The 19,809-nt window shown below is 37.3% G+C and overlaps 1 protein-coding gene across 3 annotated transcripts in view; it reads right to left on the bottom strand.

Annotated features, from left to right (window-relative positions):
* LOC137632323 (atrial natriuretic peptide-converting enzyme-like) overlaps nucleotides 1–19,809 on the bottom strand; it is a 229,331-nt gene that overhangs the window by 32,336 nt on the left and 177,186 nt on the right. The gene's annotated exons all lie outside the window — the stretch shown is intronic.

Genomic DNA, 19,809 nt, shown 5'->3' with positions numbered 1-19,809 from the left:
TCTTACTTGCATACCATAACAGGCTGACAACTTCATTGTTATTTTATACTATGTTTGTATGTAGGAATGTATAGCTACTAGAATAACTATCATAGGATATCAGGCTGCAACACTGAAAACATCAGCTAGTTTATTATGATTTGCCCCTTGCGGACTAGTACGAAATTCGACCCATCTTTTCTGGAATATTCAGCTTTATCTTGCTAACTCTGGCTGTTAGATGGAATGCTCCAATGTAAACGTTCTAAGAGAAATACTTGACTTTAATTTTTTTTAAAGGAAAAACCAAGAAACTTGAAATAAGCAAAAAATGAGGAGCCTATAAGTAGTATTCAGTACTTACAAAAAAATCTTAGGACACAACTAAGGCCTATTCTTGATAATTCTGCAATAAAAATGTGTTAAAGAAATAGATAAACGATATTCAAACAAAAATATGTGAAAAACCGAATAAGGTAAAGATTATGGGGGACCGACACGTGAAGTTCTTAAACTGGTATATTTCTATAAGTCTATATTAAAACATTTGTCAAAATATACCTAAAAAATAAAAAACCCAAAGTACAAAAATATCTATTCTTATTATAAAATTAAAGTAAAAATAATTCAAGACTGAGGACAAACCCTTCAAAATATTATACTGTACACTTATCCTCTAAAGATAGAAATCTAACCTTGTTAACTATAGAAAAAGTCAGTGAAACAAGCTATCTAGAGACTGCCGATCTCCACTTCATAGAAAATACAGAAAACTGGATAAATGCAGATATTGCATTGCATATTGCACTGCAAAGTCACCAACAGCATCTGGCTTAATAAAGGCTAAAGTCTTTATCAAGCCTTATATAAAGTCATTTTAGAATCTGTCTCAAGAAGATTAGTAACCCAAAGGAAACACATGGGTTTTAAAACTGTAAATTTATATCTTATTCACATAATTGATGGTATCACCAATTTGCAGTTATAACTGTTTTTGTTTATATTAGCCTACAGTACTCATAAGAAATACCTTAAGACAGGCACACATTACATAAAATATTGCTATTTCAATTGCTAGTAGCGGCAATAAAGCTAAAGATAGATACACAGACGATGAAAGAACTTCAATGATGAAAATGCAATGATTACCCCTCTCGCACAAATGAAGCAGTAGTTAATTATTCTTTCAAAACGGAGGAGATTTTCTAGCCCAGAAAGTATTACAGCTACCTCAGTAACTGTAATCCATTTAGGAAAGAATGCAAAATATAAAATATAAAAGAGTAAATAAAATAAAAAAAATTTTGAAATAGTAATTCAAATTATATTTATTAATCATATCGTAAGGGCCACTAGACAGTATAAATTATATCCAATATAACAAAAATCAAAATTGACAAACTTAGCTTTAAAAATGTGTCACGTGATCGGAACATGGAATTTTTCACTGGTGGCGGTTTCCACAATTTAGGATTCAGCATTACTGATATTGACCTGGTACCAGGCCCTCTTGCAGAGCGGGGTAATGAAAGCCAACACTTCTGATTTCAGATTCAGCATACCTGAGATTGACCTGGTACCAGGCCACCTTGCACAGAGGGGTAATGAAAGCAAGCAATTCTGATTTCAGATTCAGCATTTCTGAGATTGACCTTGTACCAGGCCTCTTTGTGCAGAGGGGTAATGAAACCCAAAAATTCTGAATTCAGTTTCAGAATTTCTGGGATTAACCTGGTACCGAGCCCTCTTCCACAGGGGAGTGATGAAAGCCATCAATTCTGATTTCAAATTAAGCATTTCTGAGATTGCCCTGGTACCAGCCCCTCTTAAACAGAGGGGTAATGAAAGCCCACCATACTGATTTCATATTCAGCATTCTTGAGATTTACCTGGTTCCAAGCACTCTTGCACAGAGGGATTATGAAAGCCAATAATTCTGCTTTCAGATTCAGCATTTCTGATATTCACCTGGTACCAGCCCCTCTTAAACAGAGGGGGTAATGAAAGCCCACCATTCTGATTTCAGATTCAGCATTTCTGAGACTGACCTGGTGGCACGCAGACTTACACAGAAGGGTATTGAATGAAACCAATTCTGATTTCAGATTCATAATTTCTGATATTGTCCTGGTACCTGGCGGTCCTGTACAAAGAGGCAATGAAAGCCAGCAATTCTGATTACAGATTCAGCATTTCTGAGATTGACCTAGTACAAGGAATTCTCCCAGAGAAGGGTAATGGAAGCCACAAATTCTGATTTCAGATTCAGCATTTCTGAGATTGACCTGGTATCAGGCCCTTTTGCACAGAGTGGTAATTAGAGCCAGAAATTACTAAGATGGATATAGTAAAAGGCCCTCTTACACAGAGGAGCAACAAAAGCCAGCAATTCCTAGTTCAGATTTATCATTTATGAGATTAACCTGGTACCAGGCCTTCTTGCACAGAGGGGTGATGAAAGCCACCAATTCAGAATTCAAATTTAGCATTTCTGATATTGACCTGGAACAAGGCCTTCTTGCTCAGAGGGGCAATGAATGACAAATTCTTAATTTAGATTCAGCATTTCTTAAATTTACCTGGTACCAGGCCCTCTCGCATGGAGAGATAATGAAAACCAGAAATTCTAATTTCATATTCAGCATTTCTGAGATTGACCTAGTACCAGGCCCTCTTACACAGAGGGGTAATGAAAGCCATTAATTATGATTTCAGAGTCAGCATTTCTAAGATTGACTTGGTACCAGGTCCTCTTACACAGAGGGGTAATGAAAGCCACCAATTCTGACTTCAGATTCATCGTTTCCGAGATTTAGCAGGTACCAGGTCCCCTTAAAAAAAAGGGATAATGAATGCCACCAATTCCAGCTTCAGATTCAGCATTTTGGAGATTGACCTGGTACCAGGCCCGCTTGCAAAGAGGGTTAATGACGGCCATCAATTCTGATTTCATATTCAGCATTTCTGAGATTGACCTGGTACTAGGCCTCTTATACGGAGGAGTAATGAAAGCCACCAATTCTGATTTCAGATTCAGCATTTCTGAGATTGACCTGGTACCAGGTCCTCTTGCACAGGGGTAATAAAAGACAGCTATTCCGATTTTAGATTCAGCATTTATGAGATTAACCTGGTACCAGGTCCTCTTGCCCAAAGGGGTAATGAAAGCCACCAATTCTGATTTCAGATTTGGTATTTCTGAGATTGACCTAGTACAAGGCCCTCTTGCACAGAGGGGTAAAAAAAGCCAGTTTTTTATGAATTCAGATTCAGCATTTCTGAGATTGCCCTGGTACCAGGCCCTCTTAGACAGAGGGGTAATGAAATCAAGCAATTCTGATATCAGATTCAACATTTCTGAGATTGACCTAGTACCTAGAATTGACACACAGTAATCGACATATAAACACATAACATGCAGTGACAGCACAAAATATTGTTGTCAGGAATTCATTAGCGTAACAGTCAACAGTCAGGCTGTTTGATGACCAATACCCCAATAAACGGTTTCAATATATCAAGGTCCTTTTGAGAGACTTTGGAGTAGCCACACAAAGGTAACCCAATCAAGGAAAGACCATATAGATTCTGCAGTTATTGGCTGGAGCACCCTCTTTGGAAGTGACAGGTTGACCACTTGGATGCCTAAGAGACACTATATTGAAATATGTTGACGAATTATGCCTTACCCGACGCAAGAAAAGGCAATATGAAAGACAATTATCAACCAAGAATTTTAGTCTGAGTCTCTCCACCAAAAATTTGAGTAGTAAAGTCTGTTCTCAGTTTTACAACCTGTATATAAAAAGGTTGCAATAGCTTTGCAACTGAAGAGTGCCAGCCTTACTGAGGGTTATAAGAAGGTAATTACACTTGAACATATTAGGCAGGTAGTGAACTCTCAACTATGGGGATATTTGTTTGATGACAACAGATCATTGGCAAATATGAATGCAATACAATACAAAATATCATAGATAGCCTAAAACCAGAGAATATGTCCGGGTATGCACGTAACAACCACAAACAGGTAGCAGCCATGAGAACGATATCTTTAAGGAGAAGCAGTGGACAATAATGTGCTGGAGAAGGGGTCGTGGTTATCATAAGGATCGATTGATTTCAAGTTTTTTGGTATCCTGACATCTAAGGTCATTGAGGCCGATATCATCGATTATAAATAAACAATAAGAGGAAATTCAATTCAAAACAATAAAAGCAAAGACGTCCAATAATCTTAGCGAGGATGAACCTGCCATCCTCACCTTGAGCCTCAAATACATATATATTTCTTAAGGTGGTAAAAATGAGGCATTCGGTTTACAGGTGCCTCACTGTCAGGGGTACCAAACAGCCGTTGTAATATGGCTGGTGTTGGCCAGTGTCACGATCCTCGTGGGGATCGAACCAGATTCTGTTGAATTGATTAATGAAATGGGGACTTTTCAACTACAACCAATTAGAGACAATAGGAAATATAGAAAGAAAACTCGCAAAAGAAAACATAATTTTATTTACAACTAGTCAAAGGTGAATGTTTCTTGATTGAGTACTTAGGAAGCACTGAACTAAACAAAGAGAATCATTTGATTAAACTACACTCCAGCAAATAGGGGAACAGTCAAGATGGTAGATAAATAATACAAAAAGAATATACTACTCTTCGCAGCAGCTCTCGACGGTTGACAGGAACGGAGATGTTTTCAGGTCTGGCGTCTCGTCGTGGGTAATGAGGGCAGGAGGCAACTCGTTAGGACATCTCGGACAAAGCTGGTTACGTCTGCATTCTGGTCCTTACGCCTTCTCTTCTTCACTCAGCTTGTTCGCCCTCTCTCTCTTTCTTTCTTGGGTTTCTTCCTCGTCTCTTTTTCGTACTGTTCCCCGTCTCTTGATCGCGTGGAAGTTTATATATCCCTGTATGGGAGGGGTTAACTATGGACATGTCCATATAAGGAAATTTTCTCGTTTCTTCATCCTCATTGGTGTTCCTTGAAACCGCTCATAACACCTAGACGAACGCTCTGCTGGTGTAATCAAATTCCATAATGTTGACTCCTTCGGCAATGTACCTCTTTTCGGCGACAAACACACTTAATCTTCTCTAGAGGTTCCTTGGTCCTCTATAGACAGGGGCTCGTTGTGCTCAAAGACCTCTAACCTAGGCACATAACTTGACGATGGCAGCTTCAATAAACAATAGCGGGACCTTATCTCTCTCTCTCTCTCTCTCTCTCTCTCTCTCTCTGCTTCTCTAAGAGTAGAAAAATCACGTGTTTTAACATTCTTTCCTATATTATTCTATCTACCCATGACACGTCCCCCTAAAAAAAAAAAAAAAGGAAAATCTACTGATTTTATCTTTTTTTTAAACAAAGCTATCAAAGGAGGAAATCTCTTATCCCTAAACTGAGATACAATTACTTCATTACTCTCGTATCATGTAACCAAAAGCAAAACACACTCTTACGTGTTGATAGAAGAAAAACACAAAAACAGAAAGGAAACAAACGTCCATATCATTCTGAAAAGTCTCTAGAAAGACTGTCGGCTATTACATTATTCTTCCCCTTTATATGAACTATCTTTAAATCATAGTCTTGTAATTCCAAACTCCAACGCATGAGACGTTTATTCTTATTCTTAAATCTATCTAAGTAAACTAATGGATTGTGATCAGTATACACAGTTAAAACATGATCACTACGTACATAAATCTCAAAATGTTGCAAAGTTGATACTAAACTAAACAATTCCTTCTTAATAGTTGAATAGTTCTGCTGTGCTTTATTTAACTTCTTCGAATAATAACCCACAGGGTGCTTGATCCCATTCACTTCTTGCAGCAGAACTCCTCCTATTCCAATGTCACTTGCATCTATCGCTAAATTAAATTCCTTGCTAAAATCGGGCAACATTAGTACAGGCTCGTGAATCATTATGGCCTTTAACTTATTGAAAGCTTCGATACAGTCATTATCAAATACAAAACTTCGTCCTTTCTTGAAAAGATTAGTTATTGGAGCACTTATTTCTGAAAAATTAGGAACAAATCGGCGGAAATATGAAATCATTCCGATGAATCTCATTGCCTGTTTTTTACTGGTAGGAATTGGGAAATTGATGATAGCTTCTATGTTCCCATCTTTTGGACAAATCTTACCGAGACCTACCTTATGACCCAAATATGTGATCGAGGTTTTTCCGAATTCACATTTCTTCAGATTTAAAACAAGTTTTGCTTTTTCAAGTGCTGTCAATACTTTAGCTAAAATGCGTAAATGTTGCTCCCACGTATCTGAAAATATTACAAGATCATCCAAATACACAACACAGTTGTCAATTCCATTTAAAACTCTATTCATTAATCTCTGAAAAGTACTCGCTGCATTTCGTAGACCAAAAGCCATAACTTTGGGTTCATAACTACCGAAAGGTGTTATGAAAGCAGATATTTTCTGTGCTCGACTACTTAAAGGTACTTGTCAATAACCTTTGGCCAAATCAAGTTTAGAAATAAACTTAGCATTTCCTATTTTATCTAAACAATCTTCTATCCTGGGGAGAGGAAAGTTACTTTGTTTCGTAACACTATTCACTTTTCTAAAATCAATACACAGCCTATCTGATCCATCTTCCTTCTTAACAAGAACTATTGGAGAACACCAGTCACTTTCGCTGGGAAAAATCAAACCATTGTCTAGCATATACTTAATTTCCTGTCGGACTGAATTTGTTTTTTCGGGGCTTAGACGATAAGGACTTTGTCTAATGGGTTTTGTGTCCTGTAACTCAATATCATGTTCTAAAAGATTAGTCAAACCCAATTTATCACTAACAGTTTCTGGATAATTTGAAAATACATTGAATAATTCCCTTGTTTTTTCTTCCTCTAAGCTAGAATTAAACAACGCGAAATTATTAAGAACATCAGAGTTCTTCTCAAAAGTAATTTCTCTCTGCGACACTGTTACAACTGGCATTGGACGTTCATTATATTTCTTTAGCAAGTTGATGTGCAACCACTTACCCATATCAATTAAGTAATTCAAATTTCCCCTTTTTTCTATGATAGGAAATGGACCTTCGAACTTATAAGATAATGAGGGACCTTCTTCCTGGACTAATACTAAGACTTTATCACCCACATGAAAAATTCTGTCTTTAGCCTTAAGATCGTATTTTCTTTTAGTTTCCCCTTGACGGTTGCTCTCATTTTCTTTTGCCATCTGCCAGGCTTTCCTTAAATCCTCTTTGTGATTTTCGATATTCTGTATGTAATCCTTTCTACCTTCTTCTTGCATTAACTTACACTTTAAAATTTCTAAAGGTCCTTTAGCGGTGTGACCGAACAACTAATCAAAAGGACTAAATCCCGTGGTGTCATTAGGAGTTAATCGTAAAGCCAACAAGACAAAAGGTAACTTTTCTTCCCAATCATGTTCGAAATTATTACACAACTTCCTTAAGCAACTTTTCAATGTTTGATGAAAACGTTCAACAATTCCTTGTGATTCAGGGTGGTAGGGGGTGGAAGTTACAAGTTTAATCCCTAACTCTCTCATTTTATCTCTGAAGTACTTTGATACAAAATTGCTACCATTATCACTCTGTATAACGCAAGGAAGTCCAAATTTAGAGAAATAGTTCAGCAAGCGTTTAACTACAGTTTTTGCATTGCAATTTCTTACTGGGATTGCTTCTGGATATCGTGTTAGTCTATCAATGATTGTTAATAGATAGATATTCCCTCCCTTACTCCTGGGCAAAGGGCCTACGATATCAATTACGACATTCTCAAAAGGTTCTACCGATGGGATATTACATAACGGGGCCCGGGGAATTACTTGATTAGGTTTGCCAGCCATTTGACATTCGTGACAACTTAAAACATATCTCTTCACATCACTTTTCATTTTAGGCCAAAAGTACGTTTTAGTTATACACTTGAATGTTTTATTTACCCCTAAATGTCCTTGTTCATCATGTGCTAATATAAAAATTGATTCACGAAGTTTCCTAGGAGTTACTAATTGCTCTATGACCTCCTCTTTGCTACCTGTCTTAGGACGAACATAGCGACACAAAAGTTCGTCTTTTAAACTAAACGTTTCCTTACAAACATTTTCAGGTTCATCATCCAATTCACATTCAAAAATTCTAGTTAGTGTTTCATCTTCCCTCTGCATCCTAACTAGTTCATCCTTACTCAATAAGCTAGTTTCTGAAACACTAATCTGTACATCACTTCTTTCGACAGCTACATCATCATCTCTGTTCACATCATCAACATTTGTAAAGTCAGTTTCCTCAGCTACACTCATGCTAAGCTCATCATCACTGCCTCTATTACCTACGTTCGAATCCTCGAACAACCTATGACCGTAGTCAATTTCTGTATCTAATCCTGACCTGGTTACTATCATCTCAGGCACTTGAACTTCACTTAAAATAGGATTCACACACTTGGAGGTAGTTAAATCATTGCCAACAATAATGTCAACGCCGTCTACGGGCAAAGTATCCACGACTGCTAGTTTTACATCTCCTGTTACTAACTGACTTTCCAATTTCATCTTTAACAAAGGACAAACTACACAAGTGTTCGGAAACCCACCTAGCATAACTTTTTCTTTCATGCTGATTATTACATTCCTTGGTACACTCTCTCTCCTAACGAGTGATACGGCCGCTCCCGTATCTCTAAGCAAAACTACTTCCCTCGAATCACCTCTTTTAAGAGAAGAAATTAAACCTTCAGACAAAAATTCACCATAATGTTTCCTCGTTTCTTTCAAGAGATTATTCCTTCCTGAAGAAAGATTATTAACTAGTGACACGGGTTTTTTCACATTCGTACTTTCTACTGTGCAATTCCTAGCTATATGACCTTTCTTATTACAATTGTAACAAGTGACCTCTGAATTACTGACTGCCCATTGGCTCCTACAGTACCGAGAAATATGACCTTCCTTCCCACACGTGTAACAATAATAATGATAATAATCCCTGTTCCTATTATCGTTATTGCTAGAACTACTTTTACTATGTTGTGCCTTACTTGACAAAAGATCGTTTTTCTTTTTACTGCCACTTAAACAGTGTGTGAGACTGTACTCATCTGCTAATCTCGTAGCACCGGCAAAAGATGTTTCACGCCTATCTTCTATATATAATTTAATGTCTGGAGATATGTTATCTTTGAAACTTTCTAACAAAACTAAGTTCTTGAGATCTTCAAAATTATCGACTTCAGCGGAAGTCAACCAATCACAAAACGATCTTTCTAACTTCTTTCCGTACTCTACATAAGTACTAGAATCATCTCTCTTCAAACTTCTAAACTTCTTACGGTACGCCTCTGGTACCAATCTGTATGTACTAAGTACGGTTTCTTTCACAGTTTCATAATCTTCACTTTCATCCTCAGACAAACAACTATACACAGAATGTGCTTTACCACTTAAAACTGATCGTAAATACAAAGTCCACTGTCTTTTAGGAGCGCCTACTCTGTTCATTAACTTTTCAAAAGACATAAAATATTTCGTAACATCTTCCTCATCAAATTTCGGTACAAGTTTAAGCACTGCACTCATATCTAAACTATCAGTGTCGCTATTTAAAGATGAATTACTCCCTGATCTGCTACCTGACCGACTGTTATGAAGAGTTTGTCTTAAGCGAGCCATTTCTAACTCATGCTTACGCTGTTTTTCATTTTCTTCTCGCTTTCTTTCATTTTCTTCTCTTTCAGCTGCTCTTTCATCTCTCTCTAACACTTCCTATTCTCTCTTAATAACATAATCACGGAGATCATCGCCATCTAGACCAAGAAGTTTACCTGAATCTATCAAATCTCTTGTAATCATACTCATTCTGTTTCTTTCTATATTCTCCCTGTTTCAATTGGTTATGTAGTCGAAAATTCTGGCAAAGGTCGCCAACTGTTACGATCCTCGTGGGGATCGAACCAGATTCTGTTGAATTAATTAATGAAATGGGGACTTTTCAACTACAACCAATTAGAGACAATAGGAAATATAGAAAGAAAACTCGCAAAAGAAAACATAATTTTATTTACAACTAGTCAAAGGTGAATGTTTCTTGATTGAGTACTTAGGAAGCACTGAACTAAACAAAGAGAATCATTTGATTAAACTACACTCCAGCAAATAGGGGAACAGTCAAGATGGTAGATAAATAATACAAAAAGAATATACTACTCTTCGCAGCAGCTCTCGACGATTGACAGGAACGGAGATGTTTTCAGGTCTGGCGTCTCGTCGTGGGTAATGAGGGCAGGAGGCAACTCGTTAGGACATCTCGGACAAAGCTGGTTACGTCTGCATTCTGGTCCTTACGCCTTCTCTTCTTCACTCAGCTTGTTCGCCCTCTCTCTCTCTTTCTTTCTTGGGTTTCTTCCTCGTCTCTTTTTCGTACTGTTCCCCGTCTCTTGATCGCGTGGAAGTTTATATATCCCTGTATGGGAGGGGTTAACTATGGACAGGTCCATATAAGGAAATTTTCTCGTTTCTTCATCCTCATTGGTGTTCCTTGAAACCGCTGATAACACCTAGACGAACGCTCTGCTGGTGTAATCAAATTCCATAATGTTGACTCCTTCGGCTAATGTACCTCTTTTCGGCGACAAACACACTTAATCTTCTCTACAGGTTCCTTGGTCCTCTATAGACAGGGGCTCGTTGTGCTCAAAGACCTCCAACCTAGGCACATAACTTGACGATGGCAGCTTCAATAAACAATAGCGGGACCTTATCTCTCTCTCTCTCTCTCTCTGCTTCTCTAAGAGTAGAAAAATCACGTGTTTTAACATTCTTTCCTATATTATTCTATCTACCCATGACAGCCAGTCATCAGAAACTTGTAAGTCAACCGAGTGTGACCAATGCAGAGACAACAAAGAGTAGTCTCCCAATTTTAACCCTGGATAGGTACGCTCCTCGGACACCCCTTTAAGGGTATACTCGGACGCGAACGACCCCGACGCCAAAAAAAATTCTTGAAAAATCAGTTTTTGCAGTAACCTCCTTTTTTCTTTTGCCAAAAAAAACTTCAATGAATGCTTAAAACAACTGTAAAGATAAATACTACTCATCTGCAGAAAAACTATTTATTATAAATATTTTAAAAAATTAAGTAGAAAAAAAAAGACCTGACATAAAAATTCATAAAAAAAAAGTTTATACATATATACACAAATCCTTTTAGGAATTGATTCTTGAATGTTTAGGACACATCTTGATGTATTTTGGATGAAGTCAGACCCATGGAGGTGAAGATCTGAAATGAGAAAAAAAGGGTAACTTTTTTTGGCCAAAAAAATTTGTCCAAATTTCATGAATTTTTTTGGGTACCCAAATGAAATAGGAAGTGGCTAATGTTTTTAGGGAATAAACATATGTTATCCTAAAATAGAAATATGTAAAAAAATCTTCATTATTTTGTAAATTACATTTATATCAGGGGCCATATCTAAAGGTAATTTTTTGAGTACTTAGAAATTTCGTAAAAAAATACATATATTTAATATATAATATGATATTTATGCAGGTAAAAATATACCAAAATATCACAAATTCTATAGGGAACAAGAATATATATAGATAGGGCAGCTTACGCTTCGGATATGTCCACAAAATGGCCGCCAACCACACTGACTCAGACTCCCTAATCTGCAACTTGAAATGTAGGAAGGGTATGTCAATTTCAAGGCGTTATTTACTAATCTAATTATTATTGGATATGCATAAAAATTGTATGGTGGGTTGCTGGATAATTGTCGATTATTTTACGACTATAAAATTAAAATTCTGACCCAAAAAAATTTTTTTGAAGGGAAATAAAATCGAAAAAAAAAAAATGTAAAACATTATAATATTTTAGCTAAAAAAATTTGATGATATTCAATAAAAAAAAAAGTAAACAAAATTTTCCGACAAATAAACATCTAGAGGAATCATTACTCTGTGATAGTTCCTTAGTACGTAGTAATTTTGAAAGAATTGGGAAAAAACGAAAAAATGGCAATCACCGGAAAATCGAACACATACCTATATATACGCCATATCTGGCTAAAAAAAAGATAGGCATGGGTAGCCAGATCATCTAGAAACACTTTCCAACACTATAAAAATATAAGTTTTGCGACACTACTTGCCAATTCCTTACGGTAACATGACTAAGCAAAAAAATGCAAAACAAATAAAAAGGGGCACTCGCGGAAAAATGGCTAACATTCTAATATACGGCATTTCAGAAAAAAAAAAATTCAGCCACGTGCTAGGCAAACCATCAAGGCACATTTTCCGACAAATAAACATCTAAATGAATAATTACTCTGTGATAGTTCCTTAGTACGTAGTAATTTTGAAAGAAATGGGAAAAAACGAAAAAATGGCAATCACAGGAAAATCGAACACATACCTATATATACGCCATATCTGGCTAAAAAAAGAAGATAGGCATGGGTAGCCAGATCATCTAGAAACACTTTCCAACACTATAAAATTATAAGTTTTGCGACACTACTTGCCAATTCCTTACGGTAACATGACTAAGCAAAAAAATGCAAAACAAATAAAAAGGGGCACTCGTGGAAAAATGGCCATTCTAATATACGGCATTTCAGAAAAAAAAAAATTTCAGCCACGTGCTAGGCAAACCATCAAGGCACATTATCCGACAAATAAACATATAAATGAAATATTATTCTGTGATAGTTCCTTAGTACGTAGTAATTTTGAAAGAAATGGGAAAAAACGAAAAAATGGCAATCACAGGAAAATCGAACACATACTTATATATATGCCATATCTGGCTAAAAAAAAAAATAGGCATGGGTAGCCAGATCATCTAGAAACACTTTCCAACACTATAAAAATATAAGTTTTGCGACACTACTTGCCAATTCCTTACGGTAACATGACTAAGCAAAAAAATGCAAAACAAATAAAAAGGGGCACCCGCGGAAAAATGCCCAACATTCTAATATACGGCATCTCAGATAAAAAAAAAAGACATGCACGTGTTAGCTCAACCATCAAGGCACACTTTCTAACACATAAACATGAAAAAAAAATCAATAATATACGGCAATTCCTTACTACGTAGTAAATTTTTACAAATATTGAAAAAAAAACAGAAATTGGCAACCGCAGTTAAATACCCAATATACCAATAACTACGTCATATCTGACAAAAACAAAATCATGCATGGGTAGCCAGATCATCTAGACACACTTTCCAACACTAAAAAAGCAAAAGTTTTACGACACTATTTCGCAATATCTTACGGAAAAATGACTTGGCAAAAAAATGAAAAAAAATTAAAAAGGGACACCCGTGGTAAAATGCCCGACATTCTAATATACGGCATCTCAGATAAAAAAAAAAGACATGCACGTGTTAGCCCAACCATCAAGGCACACTTTCTAACACATAAACATGAAAAAAAAATGAATAATATACGGCAATTCCTTACTACGTAGTAATTTTTACAAATATTGAAAAAAAACAGAAATTGGTAACCGCAGTTAAATACCCAATATACCAATAACTACGTCGTATCTGACAAAAACAAAGTCATGCATGGGTAGCCAGATCATCTAGACACACTTTCCAACACTAAACAAGCAAAAGTTTTACGACCCTATTTGGCAATATCTTACGGAAAAATGACTTGGCAAAAAAATGAAAAAAAATGAAAAAGGGGCACTCGCGGTAAAATGGTCCTCGTGGTGATGAACGACATTTTAACTAAAAAAAAATCATGCACATGGTAGCCAAACAATCCACCAAGACTTTCCACAACTGATAACCTATACAAGTTGCACCATTCTACGACAATTTCATAATACGTAATAACTTTGATAATTATGCAAACTACCTTAGAAGGGTAAACTCGGTCGCGCTCGACCCCGACGCGTCTCAGAAATCGGGGAAGGAGTACAGCTACACCAATGCACATCTGGACACTACTAGAGCGTGTAGGGGAGACACCTCCTGCAGGTCGATCACCCACAAATTCAGTCACGGGGGTGAGTCACGTGAGAAAAACCTGTTTTTTTTTGACGCTCGGGGTCGCAAACGACCCATCGTACCTATCCAGGGTTAAGCATCATGTTGTACCTCCAAAGTGATATAAAAAATTTTATTTCTCATACTTCCTTCTAAACTACCCTAATGCTGTTGCCAATTATTATAAAACAAATTCTTAATGCTAGGTAAAATACCCTTACAGAGGATGGGATATTTTCTTGGTAACAACTCAGCTGCAGCATTCTTTGAGAGTATGCCATAAATCTGCCTGCTTATTCCCAGACACACCTACGTATGCCGGATCCAAATTAAATCGAATTGTAATACCTCTCAGTCCAATAATAAAAAGCAACTCTAAAATCTTTAAAACTAAAGGGATACTGGAATTAAAAACTTCTAAAGCTTGTAGGACACTTCTTGCATGGTAAAATTGCCCTCCTCTTTTAACGCTATTTTTTCAGAAAAAATAGCGGTTAGTATGCCACATAGTTAGGCAGTAAATATAAAAGATATTAAAGGAAGTGCACCTCTACAATTAAAAGCATTACTATATACTCCAAATCCAATGCCACCATCAGATTTGGAGCCATCAGCTGATTCCCTATGTTCTTCAACATGTTCCATAAAAAGAGACCTAGCTTCCAAATCAGTCATGTTCTTTTTATACCAATAAAATATCTACAAAATGATATCTCTGATAATTCCCATGGAGGGGTTCATGATATCTTAAATGGGAGTATTTTATTTCTAGCTATATCTAGACTGTCTACAAATGTTTTTACCCAGAAACCATAAGTTGAGGAGATTTTGGGTGCAACTCAAAATACCAACAATGCCTTACAACGTTTGCAGTCTAATAGGCTAAAGAATTAGGACGTCTTTGCAACCTAAACCAATACCAAAGAATAGAAGACTTTCGGTGAAGGTCTAAAGGTAATTTTCCAGTGTCAAAAAGGAGGCTTGGGATAAACGAGGTTCTAAAGGCTCCTGTGGCCAATCTGATACCAGAATGGTAAATAAACGATTATTTGTTACAAAGACTATCTTACTCTTACTGTCTTTATGAATTGGAATTTTATGGTAACCAGGTTTCAAACCAATACTGTAGGGGTATAGTACTGACTATCATGTACTTTCATGATCATTTTTTTTTATCAAGGACAAAAGAATATGCATCACCTTTAGTAATATTTGTTTTTCAAATATTTCATTCACACTATTGACAGAATATTGCCACTTTTCACTCATTACATTGTTTATCCATATTTAGTATCATAACACAGGCATGTTAATCCAACAGGAAAATCAGGTGATAATTTAATTATAGATGGTGTTGGTAAAACTACCATATTACTTCTACATTAGAGGTAGGCCTGTCATGCTAAAAATCACTGTTGCATTTGGTCCCAAACATTACACTACATTTATATAAACTGCATTTATTACTTACAAAATAATATAATAATCAAAACTATGTATTCTACATAACTACATAACTACAGTATAACAGTATCTTTTGTACATCTTAAATAACCATAGGGATGCTTATACCAGAAATGAATTACAATTACATTCACCAAATACAATACTGCATAGAAATAGGAAAAAATATTCCTAACAAGTTCTGAGTAATATTAGCCTCATTCATTACTGCACTTTACATTAGAGTCTCACTCTTTCCTTTAATTCCATCTCAGCAACAATGTCAGGAACTCTCGAATTTGTACTCTCTCTCTAGCTGACATATTTGAGAAAACAAGCTGTAAAGTGCTTTAAACATAACAAAAGGGTAGCTAATTTGCATATGTGTCCCTTTTATATATAGAACCATGAATAGCCTTGAAATAACCAATCTAGCAACATCATAAGGAGAGAACACATCTCTCTCAGAGTAAATGAATATGAAAAAGGGAAATTCATATAATAAAATTATTGTTTACTCACCTGACATTCAAATTGCTTCTTTCAAATCTAGTTAAATGTTGATGATAACTACCCTAATACTAAAAAAATTCCTGTTGTCTTTCCTTGTAATAACACTGTGCTCTAGTGTGGTGCAGTACTAAGATTACAAGGCAGTGCAATAAAAAAAATGTAGTTTATTTATTTCCTTACAGTATTTCCTTTCCTCACTGGGATATTTTTTCCTGTTGGAGCCCTTGGGCTAACCCTCCTGCTTTTCTAGGTAGGGTTGTAGCTTCACCAGTAATACCAATAATGACAATAATTGTGCACAAAAAAGACTTATCTCCTTTGTCTTCCAGTCTTAAAATGAAACTAGTTCAATAACCTCTTGATATCGTTAGTAAGTAAAGCAGGGGAGCCCTAGTCTAAATATGTACCTTAATTAACAGAGATCTACTTGTACTAAATACTACAGTCGATGCATTCTAAGAACATCACTTGGCCACGGCACATCTCCCTATCGCACTCCGCCATCCAGCCTAACCCTCTCCCCTCTTTAACAATACTACTCATACTGTCAGTAGTGTTTTCCTTATTGTGAGCTGCAGTTGGATGATCATACAATGAAGAATTCAGAAACTTTCACGTTTTGAGGAGAGAATGGCATCCGCTAAAAATATAAGGTAAATAAAAATATGAACCTGCTCTGAGTGGCCATATATTTTGTTGAATCTAAAATCAGTACAGTAAAATGTTTAATTTGAACAGTTGTACAAAAATAAATAACAATTTACAGATTCTAGAGCCTTCTTTTACTTATCAAAAAACAACTCTTTAATGTTATCAGTGTCATAACTAGGTGAAGCTGCAACTAATATCATCCAAAAGTAAAGTAAAATAATGTACATACCAGAGGAAAGGGCTTGGCCAAGTGATATTCTTAAAATGTATCAACACTAAGTAAATTGTAATATTTTGTACAGGAAGATACAGAATTAAAACTAAATACTCATGTGGAGCTAAAACTTAATAATGATATAAAGAAATCTAAAATCTAAGAATTCCTCTCAGATACTGTACTCTCTTGACATTTAACTTGAAAACTACAATTTTATTAAATGACCCATCTTCCCAAAAATTCTCAGAGAAATCAATACCATAACAAACATCACAAATGTAACGCATTAGCAACAAATATCAGGAGGTCATGTGAACCTCTTCTCGTTCAAAGAATTTTCTGTTTTCTGGGTCGACCTGTGACGCCCGGTGAGAAGGGTCCTTCCTTACACTTTTCTAATATAAATACTTCCAAATATACCAGAGAAAGATTAAAGTATGGAATGCAGAGGTTACTACCCTCGCGCAAATACCCCGTGGGCGTCGTTTATAAAGCAGGGGCGTGTGAAAACCACTATTTACAGGCTGTCTTCCATTTAGATAATTCCTTCATCAAAGGGAAGGGCCGTTACAGAGGCCCTATCTACTTTACCTGAACTACTCTACCGACGCCCGATGCTAGCGCCACCTGGATTCCATCCTTCTGTTGGACTTCGTAAGCGCCGTTTTGTTTTTTGTGTGCCACTTGGTTTTTTAGCTTTTTTCGTGTAAGTTCATCATGACCGAGGCTCTTCTTACTCCTGCACCAATGTTAAGTACCATAGATTGTTTTGACAGGTTTGTTAGTACCGGGCTAGTGTCATATTTATTTATTTGAGTGTTTTTTAGTGCGTACAGTTTTGGCCTTCCAGGATGATGGCGGCCATTGTTCTTGTACGGTTTGGTGTTTAACTTGTTTTGCCCGTTGGTACTCATCATCTTAGGTTCATTATCCTTTTATTGTCAGGCCTTATGCCATTTATATTATTATATTTTGAACCGTTTATATTTCCAGTCTTGGTATTTTCTAGCGCTTACGAGTCCATAGTCTGGCGAACCAAGAATAGCGTTCGAGGCTTTGTTATAGTTGAGTTGTTCCGATTGGCGGTATCATAATTTCATCAATTTCACTCTTTTTTCGTTCTCGTTTCGCTATTCTTTGTTCGTCTCTTTTTATTGTTTTTCTGTTGGTAATGGACCTTTATTTGTAATGTGATTTAAGGTTTGTTTTATTGTTTTGTTATAGTAACCACGAGAGAGAGAGGGGGAGTTCCCGTTTTCTGTGCATACGGTCACGTGTCTCCCTCTCTCTCTCTCTCTCTTTTATGTTAGTTTTACCTAGTACGAGAGATGGAGGGCCCGTTTTCTGTTCATACAACCACGGGTTCTCTCTCTCTCTCTTCCCCTTGCGGGAATTACGATTTGTTTTTATTTACATGTTTATCTTGTGTTTACTTTTAGTGTATTTTGGGGCTAGTGTTTTTAGAGGTCCTGTAGTGTGTGAGTTATTTGGATGGTCCCGAGTCACCATTTGTTACCCTAGTTCCATCCTCTCCCCGCTACGGCCTTGGGAGTTGGTCTGAACCCCTATACAACTCCGCTATACCATGAGATGGGAACACGTTCCCTCCTCTGGCTATTGACTCCGGCTTTGGCCCTCCCCACACGACTTATTCTCCCCCCTCCTCCGGGAGGTCTCCTTTAGAGTTCTTACGTAGATCATTCTACTTGATTATATAATGTAATGAGGGTATTTATTTTGTCAAGGAGCTACCATCGGATCTCCGGCATTCCCAGAGACCTTCCAATCACTAGTTACTGTTCTTGTGTAATTATTACGAGCTCCGGCTCATATTCTATAGTTTTCTCCGCCGCACTACGGAGTGGTTCACTCGTTTATTTATTGTAGTATTACACGGAACTTCGGCCCCCTTTCAGACGAACCGCAGATTTTATTTTACTCTCAGACACTTTATAACCTGTGTTGTTATCTCAGAGTTCCCGAGAACATACGGACTTATGTCTTCTTTTTATTACAGAAAGTTCGCTGTGCTGCCAAGGGTTGCTCCGCCTCCTTTAGTGATCCGGTAGGCCCGATGTCTGCCGGTCTCACGCGCATTGCCCCATCCCCTTCATCCGTGAGCCGGGCCAATCCCCTTACATAGTGTGGTTCCCGGAGGCATGCACGCTGTGTTATGACCTTACGTCAATCCTGTGGAATGACGATGTGAGTATTTTCTATATTAATTGATATGTTGATAACATATTTTATGTTGAATTACTTGAATTCTTTCTGTATTACGGATATTTGGTACTATCGGGGATTCTCTCCGTCAGTCTCTATAATATTCTCATCACTTCCAGGTCGACGAGGATGTCCTCCGGACCGCCAGAACGAGCCTCTGGTCCTGGGTCTCAGGCTTTGGCCGTAATGCTCCCTCTGGATCCCCCTACCTCCTTGACAATGACATGGCCTCACGTCTCTTTCTGGGGTCCTCCTCTGCGGCGGTTCCCTCTATCTTAGCGGAACCTATTATGGAATCCATCAGAGCAACTATCCCCCAGGACGAGAATCAACTCTTGGGAGACGTCGCCGATCTGAATATTAACGTTGAGCCCATGGATGAGCAGGTAAGTGGTGCGGAGTTGGCAGACCCTTTTCTCTCATCCTCTGTATCTCCTGCTTCTTTCCTCAGCTTTGATAAGCCTCAGGCGTCTACTTTGGATCCCTCTCTATCTGTACGACCCAAGGTGAAGCCCCTACGCAATTACAAACCTAAGTCTCGTACTTCAGCTTCGCCAGTCGCTATATCTCCGGTCCCAGGACCCTCCACTACTCTCGACATCCCTATGGGATCCAGGCCCCAACCTTCCAAGAAAGGAAAGTCCACTAAGGCTAAGGCTTTGTCAGAGATCAGTCCCTCGGTACCGCCGTGGACAGAGATGATGGAAGGTTTAGTGAGGACTCAGATGCAGCAATCGGGGGCAATA

The sequence above is a fragment of the Palaemon carinicauda genome, chromosome 41 (assembly GCF_036898095.1).
Source record: "Palaemon carinicauda isolate YSFRI2023 chromosome 41, ASM3689809v2, whole genome shotgun sequence".
Taxonomy (NCBI): Eukaryota; Metazoa; Arthropoda; class Malacostraca; order Decapoda; family Palaemonidae; genus Palaemon; species Palaemon carinicauda.
This window is presented reverse-complemented; position numbering and strand designations above follow the sequence as displayed.